Here is a 16,423-nt window from a genome sequence, read left to right on the forward strand (position 1 = left end):
GAAATACTCATCTCATCAAGTCGCTCAAGCCTACATTAGATTGTTTTCAACCTATTCTACTCATATATAAAAGTGGAAGGCTTATGTGGAGCTTGGTAGGTAAAAACAATCCTAGCAAAACATTATACTTGAAATATGATCAAACTAAGAGAGAGATCTAATGGAATTACCGAGACTAGTCAAAAAGGCCATTGGAAAATAATGTTGGAGAGGGAAAGATGAAACACACACATTTAGATAGGTGGACATGTGCAAGTGGCAAATGGATGATCCCGAGACACAAATGAAGTTCTCGTTATCGGATTGCACATGATTGGAAGATTTGAGTATGGAATAGTTCTTCAATGTAACTTGGAAAATTAATGAAGCCAAAAAGAGCTAAGGAGCATTTTATTCTTCTCTTTTTTTCTTTCATTTTTCTTTTCTTTTCTCCTCTTTTTTATTTTTCTATTTCTTTCTTTTTTTTCTTTCTTTTTGCTCCTTAGAACTTTTGATAACATAGAATACTTACCCAGCCATCCCCCCATGCTTGAACGAATGCTCGTCCTCGAGTATGAATAGTGGGAGAACCAACTAGTTAGGGTAAGTATCTCAAATTCACCTTCTTCTTCGTAGAACCACTTGAATCTCGGGGAGCCTTGTCTCCCAAAACTTTTCTTTATATGATGCCCTTGATTCTTTTGATTCCGTCGAAATGATAATCCATACTCAAATTAGGTTGTGGTCAAGGAGGTAATCATAAAAAGATATTTTTGGTTTAGGGTGGATATCCAGCAAGGTTTGTAAGATTCCCGAAGTAGAAACTCACAATGCATGGATAAATAGGGTAGCAAAAAGGAGGTTACACAAAAAAAATGGAATGACCAGCTTCTTAGTCTCGTACCAAAGAAATCAATCTTAATCCAACTCATCAAAATATAAGTTTGCAATCTAAAGGTTTCATCATGAAAGAATATGTTTCTATAGGCTTTGGTAGGTAGAACTTTGCAAGAGATTCACAAATGTAGATAGCATAGGAATTAAGTTTTCAAATTAAACAATCACAAGGTGTAAGGTCATCGGTAGACTTAAATCAAAGAGCAACATAGAATATGTGGGTTTAGAATTTAGTCATTTAACCTCCACAAATAAAAGAGCCGGTATTTAATCATTTGATTCCATTTAATTGAGAGCAAATGGTCAAGTCATATACAACATAGCGTAGGTAAAACAAAGCAGTAACTTTCATCATTTTTCCATAAGCATAAGGCATTGCCAAAATGTATCAATGTGGTGAGCACAAAGTGATGGTGATCCTACACTTATTGAAAACAAAAACAAAACTAGGTTGTCCTCCTAGAAGCCATGTGATAGGTTGAGAGATATATACAAAGGTTGCATCTATGGTTGAAGGCATATATGTACAAGCATTTAGAAAAAGAGAGAGTTGAGGAAGAATTACCGTCCTTCTCGATGCTCGTAATGAAGTGTAGTGCGGCCTCCCCCATACTTAAGCATTGTGCTAAGCATGGAAGAAGAATCATGAGCATCTTGTGGCAACCGTGATTATCTTACTCCATGAGATCTTTCTTTCTTGTCCACAAAATCCTCACCCATGCTTAGCGTGATGCTAGGCGTGGAAAGAGAAGATGGATCATCTTGCAATTCTTGAAGTCCTTCCCTCATGTGTATGAATATCATTTTCAATGTGTCTTCACCTTTGTCGCCTCAATTTCCTTCAACTTCTTCTTGTACTAAGTCATGGTCCCAATCTTTGCTTCTCAGCGTCGTCGCCTCCTTCAATTCCTCATTGTCCCATTGCTGCCTCATCTTCACGAATTTTTCTATCAATTTCCAGAACAGAATCTGTACTGAAATATTTCTCCATTGCGAAGTGCACGAATTTTCCTTTCCAACGAGTCCTTATTCGCCAATAATTAATTCCGAACAAGAGAGTTATATCCATTTTATCCCAGCGCTGCAATCTTCCCTGACGAATTTCAGAACGCGCAACGTTCAATTTTCTTGTCATATCTTCTTGTACGGGTCTTCAAATTCATTGATCTTGGATGTGTTGGAACGGGAATTTGATGGAGCTTCTGAATATCAACTTTTTGCTTCTTGTACAGCTCTGAACATGTTCTCAAATTGATGAAAACAGCTGCTTGCTTTAGAACTTTGGAGATGTTGAAGAATTTGATTTTTTTTCTTTGATCACGAATTCATGGGAACGCTTTGTCATGCCTGCAAAACAATTCAAGTGCACAATCTACCCCCAAGGTGACGGTCGGGAGTAGAGAAAATTGCCAATAAACCTACCATTCCTAAGATCTCAAATTGTGGCATAGCTAGCTTAGCGAAACTAGTGAGTGTACGTGTGTGCTAGTGTAAATGCAAATGAGAGGAAGGTATATAAACAAAGACAATGTTTACACCTAGTTCTAAACACCATGTTTACAACTAGGTTGCCGAACTTCTCCATAGCCAAAAAGAATTATTTAACCTAGGTCAAAACACCATGTCTATCCCAAGATCAATAGGCCTTCATAGCACAAGAAAAAAAAAGCGCATTGCAAAGCTTATAAACCAACCAAATGCAACATGAGAACAAAATGGATTGTTATCTTGGTCAAAAGAGCTTAAAGATGGAAGTCCGCAAACAGGTTTAAACACCACATTTACACAAGATTGCAAAAGTTAAATGCTGTCATGACAAGCATTACATGGATAGGAAAGCATACATCAATAAGATTGAGACCAAGCTAGCAAAATGAGGGCATGAACAATGGAATGGATGCAAAGTGCAAATGCAAAGTTAGCAAAAACAAGTGTTAGCACAGTTGAAAGGACCTTTTGATGTTGTTCCGCAACTAGTTTATTCAAAAACAATTGCTAAGAGTGACAAAAAGCCTTCGCGACACTTCATAAGAAGTGAGACTTTTGTCAATGAAAAGGTTATTTATCGAGAAAGGATCAAGCAACCGAGCTAACAAGGTTTTAGAAGTAGGTTTATGGGTTTCCTATATTTTTGGATTAAAACAAAAAATTTGAAGAGAGAGTGTTGGGTATAGAAATTCTATCTAAGGTGGTTTCAAAAAAAACTAGAGAGAAACAAAAGTTATATTTTTTTTGAATGAAAAACATACCCTATGGTTTTGGGATTGCTCTATGAGTGGTTTTCCTAAGGGTTTTAGGATCTCAAAAGCGAGGCTAGTCAATGTTTTTAGAAAAGGTTTTTTTTAAATGCAACACGCAATGCAATGCAAGGGTGAGACAAACAACATGGTATGCAATGCAACACGGGGGTGGATGAACAAAATGATATGACATGATGAGGTGGTCTAAAACAAAACAAAAAGTTAGCCTAAATTAACTAGCCACAAGTTTAGAATCAAAGGGTGGTGCAATGCTTCATAAATCTCTCTAAAAAGACACAAAGAAAAAAGACTCAAAACGCTAATAGGCACACAAAAAGGTCTACAAGTTTCCCAAGATCAAATAACAAAGTGCTCCCTCAATAACATTTAGAATGAACAACATGATGTTGTGGTTTTTGTTAGAGCAATGGTACAATGTTATTTGATGTTCCAGTAAAAAAAACGCAATGTAGACGGTCATATTTAAAATAAAATACCGGGTTGCCTCCCGCAAAGCGCTTCATTTAAAGTCATAAAGCTCGACTTTCTCACATACCTTTTCATTGTTGTGAAGCCATGGTACTTCGTGCAAGAATCCGAAGTAGCCATGCAGCTTGATGTCGCCCTTGAAATCCGTCGTGGTTGCTTGCAACATCTTTTGTTTGTCGAAGGTCGACCGCTTGTGTCTTTATTCACCAATGTTCTTGGGGCTCTTTCCCTGCTATAAGCCTCTGAATTCGATCATGCATGCTCAATGTAAGCATCGCCCAAGCTCCTCCTTCTTGTTGTTGTCATCGTTATTTCCTATATCTTGTTCTCATCGCATTGCTCCTACCTCTTCTTCGTGGACTCTCTCCTATGTACTCAACAGAACATATACCGAAATATAGATCTATTGAAAAATTTATGAAATTACCTTTCCAACGAGTGGTCATTCATCTTAATCCGAGTTCAGACGTGGGAGTTATGCCCGTTTCATTTTGGCGCTGCGTGCTGTCCAGAAAATTTCAGAGTGCACGACCTTCGATGTTTCAGCCATAACCGCTTGTTGGAATCTCCAATTGACTTGATTCTTGATTCATTGGAACCGGAACTTCGTGGAGCTTTCAAATATCCAAAAATATTCTGCTAGTTTCCTCTGAGGTGGAGCTGAATGTTGATGAGAACAGTACCTTCTCGCGAATTGATCCGAAGATGTCGATGATCATGATCTTGTGGTCTTTAGAGCGCCTTGTTGTGCGTCCCTAGGCTCCAAGGTCATCACCATTGATTTAACAGCACATAGCATGGCTTCAATGATGTGTCTTCTCCATGATTCTTGCTTTACCCAAGGTATCGGGATTAGTGGAGGCTCCCGTGCTTTGTGTTGATGATCTGAGCGGTTTTCTTCCTTGATAGCATCACTCGACTAGAAGTATATCGAGCATCCCACTGGAGAAGATAGGTGGTGTCATGATTCATCTAATCTTGTTGCCTCCATCTTTGGTCAACTTCAAATCATCATCTTTTGTGCACTCGGCCTTCCAATCATCCTTTGACATCGTCATCACTTTCTCCGTTGTTTGCTGCTGCACCTTTCTTCGTTGAATTGCTCCTTTGTCCAGTGCAGAACATGTACCAAACTCCAAGCTCATTGTGAAGTGTATCAAATCATGTTTCCAACAAGTGGTCATTTACCCAAATTGGACCTCGGATGAAAAAGTTATGCTTGTTTTACTCCGGCGCTACGCTTCGTCCCGAGAGATTTCAGAACGCGCAGCGTTGAAAGATCTTTCCATAACTCTTCACACCGATCTCCAAAATTAACGATTTTTGATGCGTTGGAAAGAAGACTTGACGGAGCTTCATAATAATCTATTACTTCCTCATGGCACATATCTGATCCTGGACGAAAAACTCATCACAACAGCGACACTTCATAGATGATGATGATCCAATCGCATGATTTTCTTTTCGGACATGTTTCATACCTATTGCTTGAGCAAACAAATCTTCCCAAAAATATTAGTCTTTAAAACTAATTGACACGGCGGCGTACCTTGTTTATCAACTTTTTTTTTGGGAGTGGGGACTCGATAGCGGATGCTGGGCCACTAACAAAAGTTAGCACCTACCACTAAAGAGCGAAACTTGATGTTATTCACATCTTGTCGAAGTGGATCTAGGGTTTTCGATGTTGATGTCGATAACTCCTCAATCATCTTGTCGTCGATTGTCGAAGTTTGTTGGAGCGGGTTGTGGACTTCTCGAAGCCCAAGTTTGGTGTGTCTAGCTTTTTCCACCTGCTTTCAAGGACACAAACAAGAAAACAAGGGTATATGCAATAATAAAATTTAGGGTTAGCCCCAAAAAAATTAGATAGATCGCCCTAGGGTTCGAGTTGCCGATCCCCGGCAACGGCGCCAGAAAAGCTTGTTGACGCTCCTTAGAGCCCTCAATTACGTACCGCAAGCGCACGGATCGTGTGTAGCTTTTCCCTTAGAGTATTCCATCCAAGGTTTATCAATCCATGGATCGGCAATGAACGACCTAGGGTTTTCCATCTAATCTAACGGATCTATCCTAACATGAAGCATGAATTGCATATAAAGAGTAAACCTATATAAGATGTGAGTGATGTGTATAGGTTGATCTCATCCATGAACAAAGACACAACCAGAGCATAACCAAAGGGGTGACTAAGCCTATTATCTTCTAGTTGCAACTCCGGCCAAAGCGATAACCTAATCTAACTCGTACCATGATAAAGAGTCATCCTACTCAACATTACACGTTCATCCGGCCTTTTCCCTCCCGCATGCTGTCACCACACGAGGATAATACGACCGGCTTCTCATGCACCACAATGATGAATCTGCAAGACAAAGACTAATCACCACGATTAGATCTATTCCTACTAAGAACATATGCTAGCTATCATATGAACGAGAAAGCATGCATCAAAGTGGATCAGAGTAGAGTCAAGATTAGATTAACATCACCATTCAATGTACATATGCCTTGATGGCATGGCTCCGGAACTCCGCCTTGGAACAACCACGCAGGGAGGCCATGGCGGCTAGGGGCGGCCTAAGCCATCTCCTAGGCAACGTCGAGGACTTGCGGCGGCCGTCGTCTACCTCCGGTCTTTGCCCTAGGTTTTCGTCGAGTTCTGGGTGGATGGATGCTTCGAGTTGAATAAGGTGCGAGCTATTTATAAGCCGAGGAAGCCACCGGTCGAAGGGGAGGCCGAACCGACCTAAAAAAGGTCTGGGCCGGCCGGCCCAATGGGCCTAGGCCGGCCGGCCTAGCTCATTCCTTCGCCGTCTCGTGTCCTCCTTTCTCGTGCAGACTCCTCGCATCTTCTAGAGTTTATGTCCTTCACGATTGTACCCCTTTGGACGTCGTTATCTTGGAGATATCTTCGAGGAAAGGATAGGATAGGGAATCCTTCCTTAAATCTTCATTTGCTTTGCTTAATCCCGAAGTATCTTGATCTCATCTTCGTGGGCTTGGTCCTCTAGGCTCTTTTGGAGGATGGATGTGCATGAATGGGCTTCGAATCAACATGGGCTTTGGTCCTCCCTTTGGGCTTTGGCCTTCATCTTTCTCCATGTTAGCGCTCGATCACGGGCCTCGTCATTTCATGCTCCAAAATAGGCCAAAAACCTGCAAAAACGAAGTTCCTCCAAAATATATGTGCAAGTGTGAAAATGACCAATAATTAGGCCGGGGTTAGGACGGTTAGTGATTTTGATATTAAATTCATGCCATTATCAAGGATAAACAAGGGATAAAAGGGGTACTTAAGGAGCGCCAACAACGACGCACCTACGCTAAGGTAAGCAAGGTAAGCATTCTTGGTAGTCCTTTAGAATAGCCCACGTGTTTCATACGTGCGCGGGTCCCATATGATGAGCATATGAGGAGGTGATAAGGCTCAATTCAAACGAGCCTGTCGCTATCTGCCGCCTGATATGGAGCGCGGATTTCCTACCGTGTGATTGTAATCACGGTCATCTTGTAAGGCAATATTACGAGATGTAAACCTGTCATGCGGTTGGCTATGACCGTGACCCTTGGGACACATCTACCTTTGGATGTCCCGTAAGGAGAGTGTACGGGAAGTGAATACGTTATTATGACGTATGCAGTGCTGCCCATTCAGCATCGAACGTCTGGGTGCCATCTCTATAGTGGATGGTAATGTATGTGTGAATATGTGGGAAACTGCATATGCGTTACCCGTGTGGTGTAGGACACGTGGGGGCCGTTCGTGAGTGCTGGCACGAAGGGTCCAGAAGTGGTTATATATACTCTGTGTTCTTCTGCAGGAAACTAACCACGTTAAGCGTGTTATGAAATCCTTGATCGTAGGGACGACTAGTTTATATATAGGGAGAGTACGTAATTGTGCCACCGGTCGTACTCATATACCATATTTTGGTACTTGTTTGGTGAGAAGCGATAGAACGTGCATGAATCTTGCATATCTGAGTTGTTTGATTGCCTTTGTTTATGGTTGCGCTTCTTAAAAATTCATTTTTGATCGCCATGTTTTTATTGTTGCGCTTCAGTAAAAATTTATTTATGTTTTTGTACAAAGATTTATTCTACGGGTACGTGAAAATTTTGGAACTCCAGTGACGAGTTGTGCATCAGATGTCTGCGAATCTGAATTCTGTTTGAGCAATGTTCAATACCACCTACGCTAGAGCTACTCTAGGCGGAACTTGTGCAAACCGAGTTACCAATCTGCGGTTCAAGTTGAGTAAATGTGGTTTTAACCGAAGCAAGTCATTTTATTTTCCCTTGGTAAACCATATTGCGAGGGAAATGATTCATGCTGTGTGTTCATATTAGATATGCACATTCTTTAATTGCATGAATTAGTCCTGATAGCGGAATGGCTAACCCGGGGATAGTTATTTTGCAGATGGGTGATAATCACGCTGTCAACCATGACCATGAGAATCACGGAGCACTGCCCCAACCACCTCCCTCTTTGGCTCAGTCTATTGCGGCTCTTATCGCCGACCGCAATGAGCAGACTGAGTTGATGAGGCAACTGGTGCAAACCAATGCCGGCAGAGGCTGACACGCTTCCCCGCCACCACCAGCCGAAACTGACTATGTCGGTTTTCTAGCCACCCAACCACCTCTGTTCCATAAGGCCGATGATACCCTTGAGGCAGATGCTTGGATTCGCACCATCGAGGACAAGTTTGGCATCCTCAATTGCACAGAAATGGACAAAGCTGCCTTTGCAGCGCAACAGTTGAAAGGCCCAGCAAAGATATAGTGGGTCAATCACAAGGCTCTACTCCCCGCCAATACGCGTCTTACTTGGAATGAGTTTGTGGCGGCTTTCAGAGCCCACCACATCCCTACTAGCTTGATGCGGAGAAAGATGGCAGAATTCCTAGCCCTGAAGCAAGGGAGCAACACTGTTCTCCAGTATGCTCAAACCTTCAATCAGTTATCCTAGTATGGTGGTTTCCATGTGGACACTGATGAGAAGAACAGGATTGCTTCAGGAGGGGACTTAGTACGAAACTTCAGGACAAGCTAGCTCTCACTACTTACAACAACTTTGCCGAGCTAGTTAATAAGGCCATCACTCAGCAAGATGCCACGCTAGCGCACAAAGCTGACAAGAAAAGGAAAGCACCAGTGGGATCCTCCGGCAATGCACCCCAGAGGTACAAACTAGTTCAGACGGGAAGTCAGCAGGCTTCAAACCGTCCTCCACCACAGGGTCGTTGGGTCGCTAGACCACCACAGCAACAGCAGCAGTGGGCACCACGTGTCCCGACACCGCAGCAGAGGCCTCTAATGCTACAAGCTCCATGCCCCAACAACTACCCCTGTTACAATTGTGGTAATCTGGGGCACTTTGCACGTAACTACCGTATGCCACCGCGGCAGAATAACTACAAGACTCCTGAGCCGGGTCAAGGTTCTAGCCAAAAGGATCAGAAAAAGAAGATTGTACCCGCTAAGATTGGTCGCGTGAACTACTCCACTCTGGAGGAGGTTCCGGAGGGCTCTCAAGTGATGGCGGTATGTTCTCCATTAATCACTGCCCTGTTACTATGTTATTTGATTCGGGAGCATCCCATACCTTTATCAGTGAAGCATGTGTGGCACGACTTCACTTACAAGTAACATGTCTAGAGAGACCCTACATTATTCAGACACCTAGCACCCGGTTAAATACCGGCCAAGTAGTTCGAAATGTTTCCCTTAACTTAGGTGGAAATTTTTTTTCCAATCACTCCCATTGTCCTTCCAAGTCATGGGATAGATGTCATACTGGGAATAAATTGGATGAAAAGGAACGGCACTATCATCGATACCTCTTCCCGCATCATTCAGTTAAACTCTCCCACATATGGTCCTATGGATATTCATCTTTTCCCAGCATGAAATTCCAACAAGAACAGTATACCATCTCAAGGCAAAAATCTTAGAAGTAATTCCGGTGGTTTGTGAATACCCCGATGTGTTTCCGGAGGACTTGCCAGGCATGCCTCCCGATTAGGATATTGAGTTTGTCATTGAGTTTCAGCTTGGCACAGCACCCATATCTCGAAGGCCATATAGAATGACTCCGAGTGAGTTGGCAGAATTAAAACTTCAGTTGCAAGAGTTGCAAGATAAAGGTTTCATTCGACCGAGCACCTCACCTTGGGGATGCCCGGCTCTGTTCGTAAAGAAGAAGGACCAAGGGTTAAGGTTATGTGTGGATTATCGACCTCTAAATGCAGTCACTATCAAAAACAAATACCCCTTCCTCGTATTGACCTTATCTTTGATCAGTTAGCTGGAGCCAAAGTATTCTCAAAAATAGATCTTTGATCTGGCTATCATCAAATCAAAATCAGACCGGCAGATATACCAAAAACAGCTTTCTCTACTCGTTACGGTCTTTACGAGTATTTGGTGATGTCCTTCGGATTAACCAATGCTCCCGCTTACTTCATGTATCTCATAAATTCAGTATTCATACCGGAATCAGATAAGTTCGTCGTGGTATTCATTGATGATATCTTGATCTACTCCAAGAATGAGAAAGAACATGCTCGACACCTTCATATAATACTTCAGTGTCTTAGAGAGCACCAGCTTTATGCCAAATTTAGCAAGTGTGACTTCTGGCTGGCGGAAGTTCCATTCCTAGGTCATGTCATATCTGCTGAAGGTATCTCTGTGGATCCCAGTAAAGTATAGGATGTACTTGATTGGGAGGCCCCGACTTCAGTTCCTGAGATCCGGAGTTTTCTTGGGTTAGCCGGATATTATCGTCGGTTCATTCCGGAATTCTCCAAAATTGCGAAACCGATGACTGAACTTCTTAAGAAGGGTGTCAAATTCTATTGGAGTATCCAATGTGAGGAAGCTTTCCAGAAATTGAAAACACTTCTCACTTCAGCTCCAATCTTGACCCAACCCGACACTACAAAACCATTTGATGTCTACTGTGATGCTTCAGGCACATGACTTGGCTGTGTTCTGATGCAAGAGAACCGAGTGATTGCTTATGCTTCTCGATCACTCAAGCGTCATGAAGAGAACTATCCCACTCATGATCTTGAATTAGCAGATGTGGTTCATGCTCTGAAGATCTGGCGACACTATCTTCTGGGTACATTATGCAACATCTATACTGATCGCAAGAGTCTCAAATATCTTTTCACTCAAGCTGATTTAAACATGCGTCAAAGACGATGGCTTGAGTTGATTAAACATTATGAGCTCGAAGTGCATTATCATCCGAGCAAGGCAAAGTGGTTGCAGATGCGCTAAGTCGCAAAGCTCACTGCCATTGCATCTCAGCTATACCATTAAGCGAGTCTCTTTGCTTTGAAATGGAAAAGCTGAACTTAAGTATTGTACCACATGGCACATTGGCCCATCTAGAACTCACTCCTACCCTACGTGACCTAATCATTGCGGCACAGAAGAGAGATAAAGGGGTGAAAGAAATTCAGAGGAGGATATCAGAAGGAGATCCCAAAGTAGGTTGTTTCCACCAAGATAGTGAGAATGTGTTATGGTTCAAAACCCGAATAGTGGTGCCAAAGGATTTTGAGCTCAGAAAACAAATTCTGGATGAGGCTCATACTTCTCGGCTATCAATCCATCTAGGTAGCAATAAAATATATCAAGACCTAAAACAACGATTTTGGTGGACTCGGATAAAGAGAGAAATTGCCAAGTATGTGTCCGAATGCGACATCTGTCGAAGGGTTAAAGCCAGTTATCTCAGGCCAGCTGGAACTCTTCAACCTTTGAGTATTCCTGAATGGAAATAGGAGGATATCAGCATGGATTTCATTGTCGGTTTACCTCGAACTCAAAAGGGTTATGACTCTATTTGGGTCGTGGTGGACAGACTGACCAAGTCAGCACATTTTCTTCTAGTCAAAACTCTATATCCAGCAAAGAAGTATGTCGAGTTGTACATGGAGCGCATACTATATTTACATGGTGTGCCAAAGACCATCATATCAGATCGAGGGACCCAATTCGTTGCTCACTTTTGGGAGCAACTACATGCTAGCTTGGGAACCCATCTCATTCGCAGCTCTGCATATCATCCTCAAACAGACGGCCAAACAGATAGGATAAACCAAATCTTGGAGGATATGCTCCGTGCCTGTGTCTTAGCCTATCCGCAGAAGTCGGATGAATGTTTGCCCTTAGCTGAATTCTCCTATAACAATAGTTATCAAGAGAGTATTAAAATGGCACCATTTGAAGCACTATACGGTCGTCAATGCCGGACACCTCTCAATTGGTCGGAATCTGGGGAAAGAACTATCTTTGGGCCCGATATGGTTCAAGAGGCCGAAGAACGAGTCCGTCTTATCCAAGAGAACTTGAAGATCGCGCAGTCTCGGCAGAAGAGCTACGCTGATAGAAGGCGTAGGCCGCTGGTATTTGAAGTCGGTGACCATGTCTACTTAAGAGTATCACCTTGGAAAGGCGTGCAAAGGTTTGGAGAAAAAGGAAAGTTAGCTCCCCGCTACATTGGTCCTTATCCAATTGTGGAAAGATGCGGTCCTGTGGCTTATCGATTGGATCTTCCGGCAAATCTTTCTGCAATTCATAACATCTTTCATGTATCGCAACTCAAGAAATGTCTGAGAGTTCCGACTGAAGTTGTTGAGAGTGACTTGATTCAATTAGAGTCTGATCTCACTTATCCTGAGCACCCTATCAAGATTATTGATCGCAAGGATCGAGTTACTCGTCACACAACCAACCGATTCTACAAAGTTCAATGGAGTAATCACTCCGAAGATGAAGCTACTTGGGAGCAAGAGGAATTTCTTAAAGCCAAGTATCCTGATTTCCTAAGCACTCATCAAGGTACTTCACACTTGAATCATCTCGCTTTATACGTTACTCATGCATGAATCTCGAGACGAGATTCCTTTAAGGAGGGAAGGCTGTAACACCCCTGTGTTAATCAAGTGCTAATCACATGTTAACTTGCTAATTATGGGCCTACGCAAGGTCATTAGCGTTAAGTACGTTGCGTAGTGTTCATCATTTTAGCTATGTTCAACCGCATTTTTCTCCATGATCCGAGCCTCAAATCAACTCCTGCCCAAAAGCAAAGTTGTAGTTCTTCTCTTCCTCTACAACTTTTATTTTGGCCAAATTTCAAGTTCCTATATGAAATTTTGAGTTTGATCCGGTCAAAATCGAGTCCAAATTGGTCAAACGGGTTCACTGTTCCTCCCTGTGGCGTCACTGTGTCACCGATGCCCATACTGCGACCGACCGCCGGCGACGCCATGCGTCGGCCATCGCGGCGAACCTCGGTGTCCGAACGAGCTCGTTCTTATCCTTCCCCGAAGCCGCGTTCCCCATTCCTCCTTATTCCCTTGCTCTCCTGAGGCATCGCTCTGAGCCTCCGACTGCCCCTGCGCTGTGCCGCGCGCGCCCCTTGGCTGCCCCCTGCTCGGCCGCCGACCGCCCCTGCCCCCCCCCCCCCCGGCCGCCCTAGCCGCGCCCCAGCCAAGCCGCGCCGCCGGCCGGCCACCGCCGGCGAGGGCAGCGCCGCCGCGGGATGGCCTGGCCGCGCGCCGGCCATGGGCAGGCGAAACAGGGGAGGGGGGGCTGGGCTGGGTTCCACTTACATGTGGGGCCCGGCTGTCAGCCCCTTTAGGGTTTTCTTTTATTATTTATTTTCAGCTGAAAATTTTTAAAAATTGTAGAAAAATGCAAACTAAAATTTGTAGAATTGCTTAGATCAAGATCTTCAGAGGAAAAATACTCATGCATGTGAAATGTCACTTTTGCCCCTGCTAAAATTTTGGTTTTTATTTAAGCTAGTTTATTTATACCAGTTGTTCTGTTGCTCTAAAAATCATGAAATTTTTGCAGTAGCTTACTCTTCACTTGTGTAGTTCACTGAAAAATTTTCATATGTAAAAGCTTTGTGTAGGTTGCAAATCTTTGTTGTGCGATGTTTATGTGGCTAGGGGCAAAATAAATACTTTCTTTTTGCGATAAAGGCTAATAAAATTGTTCTTGCATGTGATACCAATGTATTTCCATGCTAGTAAAATTTTGTTGCTTTATTCATGCCTGCAAGTTGAGTTCTTGCACGTGTTTCCCTCCTAGCCGCAGGTTTTCTTTTTGCGCTGCCAAATAATCTTTCTTTCGGTAATATCATTGCATCATGAACATTTATATCATTTCATTGCACCATTTTAATTATTGCACTGCATCCTTTTTCGTACATGTAGACGTCACGAACGAAGCCGTCTACGAGCTGGTTGCCGAGCCGATCCAGGAGCAGCAAACAGGAGAACCGCAAGCCGAAGCAGCTGCCGAGCCAGTTCCAGAAGAAGACGCTAACCCCGCTGACTTGCAAGGCAAGCCCCGGAGCATAACCCTAATTTAAGTATTCAATGTTTATTTAAGTAACTGGGCATTTACGTTCTAGGAGTTGTATGAAAACCCTAGTATACATGTTTTCCCTAGGGACCTGCGAGTCTATACTAGTGTACAGGTATCGTTAGCAATGCTTTGCTAAGTAGGATCTCGGTAAAAGTCTTGTGATTACTGTCACTCGCGAGATTTTGGATCGTGAATCCATGGCAAATGGCTTTGAAATGAGTTGTTAAGTAAAGAGAAATGGAGACCGGGCGGAGATGTTCAGGCTAATCTAGTTGTTACTTGTCAAACTAAATGGAGCTAAAATATTGAAAGTAAGGATCCAGTATTAGTAGCTTTTCAGCAAAACAAACCCAGAGCCAAAAGCCTGCATGTCTAGGAGTGGGCTAAGTATACCCATAGTCGGGTAAACCTTGCTGAGTATTAGTATACTCAGGGTTGTTCTGAGCAGGTTGTGTTCCCTCTGACTTCGAGGAGGTATGTGCGTCCTGGATTGGACAACCACTTCCTCCTGGGTGGACCGTCGAGTGCGTCCCGTCTTCTCCGTGAAGTTCGGGCCGGTTGGCAGCACATTGTGGGCAAGATGTGAGGCCCACTTTTATCGTCGTTCATAGTACTTTATTGTATTTCAAACTCCGTTTTAAACTTCCGCTGTATGTTTGAACTCTGTAGTGTGTATTCAAAGCTTTTATGTAAAACCCGTGTTGTTCGTTATTTTAAAAATCTATGTATGCTTGTATCACCTGTGCTCGTCTTCGTGCAAGTCTTCTAGTGCAAATGTGATCCTGGATTACAGTAGTTTAATCGGGAATTACCCGACGGACTGCCGGATTACACCGTTTTAAGTGCATGATAATTTAGGCGGGTCTGCTACAAAAAAATCTTCTCGGCGAGATCAATCAAGCTGTGCTTTGTTGATAAACAACGGAGCGGTGGTGTAATGGTTGCAGGCTTCGAATTCGTGTCTAATTAGAAGTCGGATCGCCAACGTCATGTACTCCATCCATCGAATTTACCCTACTCTCGGAAGATCCGACCGCGTCTACATCAAGTGGTATAAGGATTCCAGGTTTACCGTGAGGTATATTATCGTATTCCCCCCCCCTTAGATTCATTTTTGTTCATCACCCATTGTCCACAAAATGCCCTAAAAAATTTTGTTTCCGCTGTCCTATAACCCGTTTGTGCCCCACAATTTTTCAGTTAAGTTTACTTTTTTGAATTTTAGTCCCACATTGTATTATTATGTTGCTTGTTTAAAACGTGTCTTGTGCTAGTGTCATATCACAATCAACGCAGCAACATGCCATTGCACCCCACGGCCCACGGCCCAGAGGCCACTCGCCTGGCTTGTGGCCTCCGCGTTACCCCCTCCAAAGTCCAAACCCTAAGCTAAGCTCCCAGTCCCAGGCAGCCGCCGCGGTGGTTTTTTATTTTTATATTTTATATTTTTATTTTTTACAAAAATATATTTTCGTTTTCGAAATTTACAGGAATATACCCCAGCCGCCCCGTTGCCGGGCGGCCGGGACCTGGTCGCCCTGCTACGGGGCGGCAGGGGCTTTTCTGCAAAAATTTAGTGAATTTTTTTTGTAGAAAAGCCCCTGGAGGATCGGTCGCCCGGCAGCGGGGCGGCCGGCCCCCCAGGCCGCCCAGCAGCGGGGCGGCGGGCCCCGGCCGCCCGGCAGCAGGGCGACCGGCTCCCCCGCCCTTATATAAGGGTTGGCTGGTCCCCCCACTCCTCATTTGCATCACTAAAATTCCAGAAACGAAGAAAAGAGAGGGAGGGAGGGAGAGAGGCGAAGCCCTGCCGGATTTTCGAGCCGGCGACTGCAGGTAACCAAAATTCTTCTACGCTTTACAAATAGATTATGTTGTAATTATTTTTGTTGACACAGTAGATTAGCAATCAGTTTGTGATACAATACATTAGCAATCAGTTTGTGATACAGTACATTAGCAATCTGATTGCGCACTTGTGATTGCCAGAGCTCAACACCATGGCCTCCTCAGGATCCACCTACATTCCACGGAGTAAGGTGAGAGAAACGGTCCCCCAAGGAGTCCAGGTGCCTATGTGCTTTTGCGGATCCTTGTGCAAGTTAATGAAATCCAGGGTTTTGGGGGATGATTTTGGCATGAGGTTCTTTATGTGCGAGAATTATGAGTATGATCCACCCAAGCATTACGTCAAGAATCGAGCAAAGGTACTACAAAATACTATCAGAGTTTGCCACTTTCGGATCTGGTAATGACTTCTAACATGGTTTGGGGAAAGACTCCACCGCCTCTATGTGATTTCGTGCAGTGGTTAGACACCGAGCAATCTCATCAGGATAAGGACCATGTTGAGCGTCAAGCAAGGTTGGCTGCACAAAGGTGGCAACGAATGCTGCATGAAGAACAGATGG

This window comes from Panicum virgatum, chromosome 4N (genome assembly GCF_016808335.1).
Source record: "Panicum virgatum strain AP13 chromosome 4N, P.virgatum_v5, whole genome shotgun sequence".
NCBI classification, from domain to species: Eukaryota; Viridiplantae; Streptophyta; class Magnoliopsida; order Poales; family Poaceae; genus Panicum; species Panicum virgatum.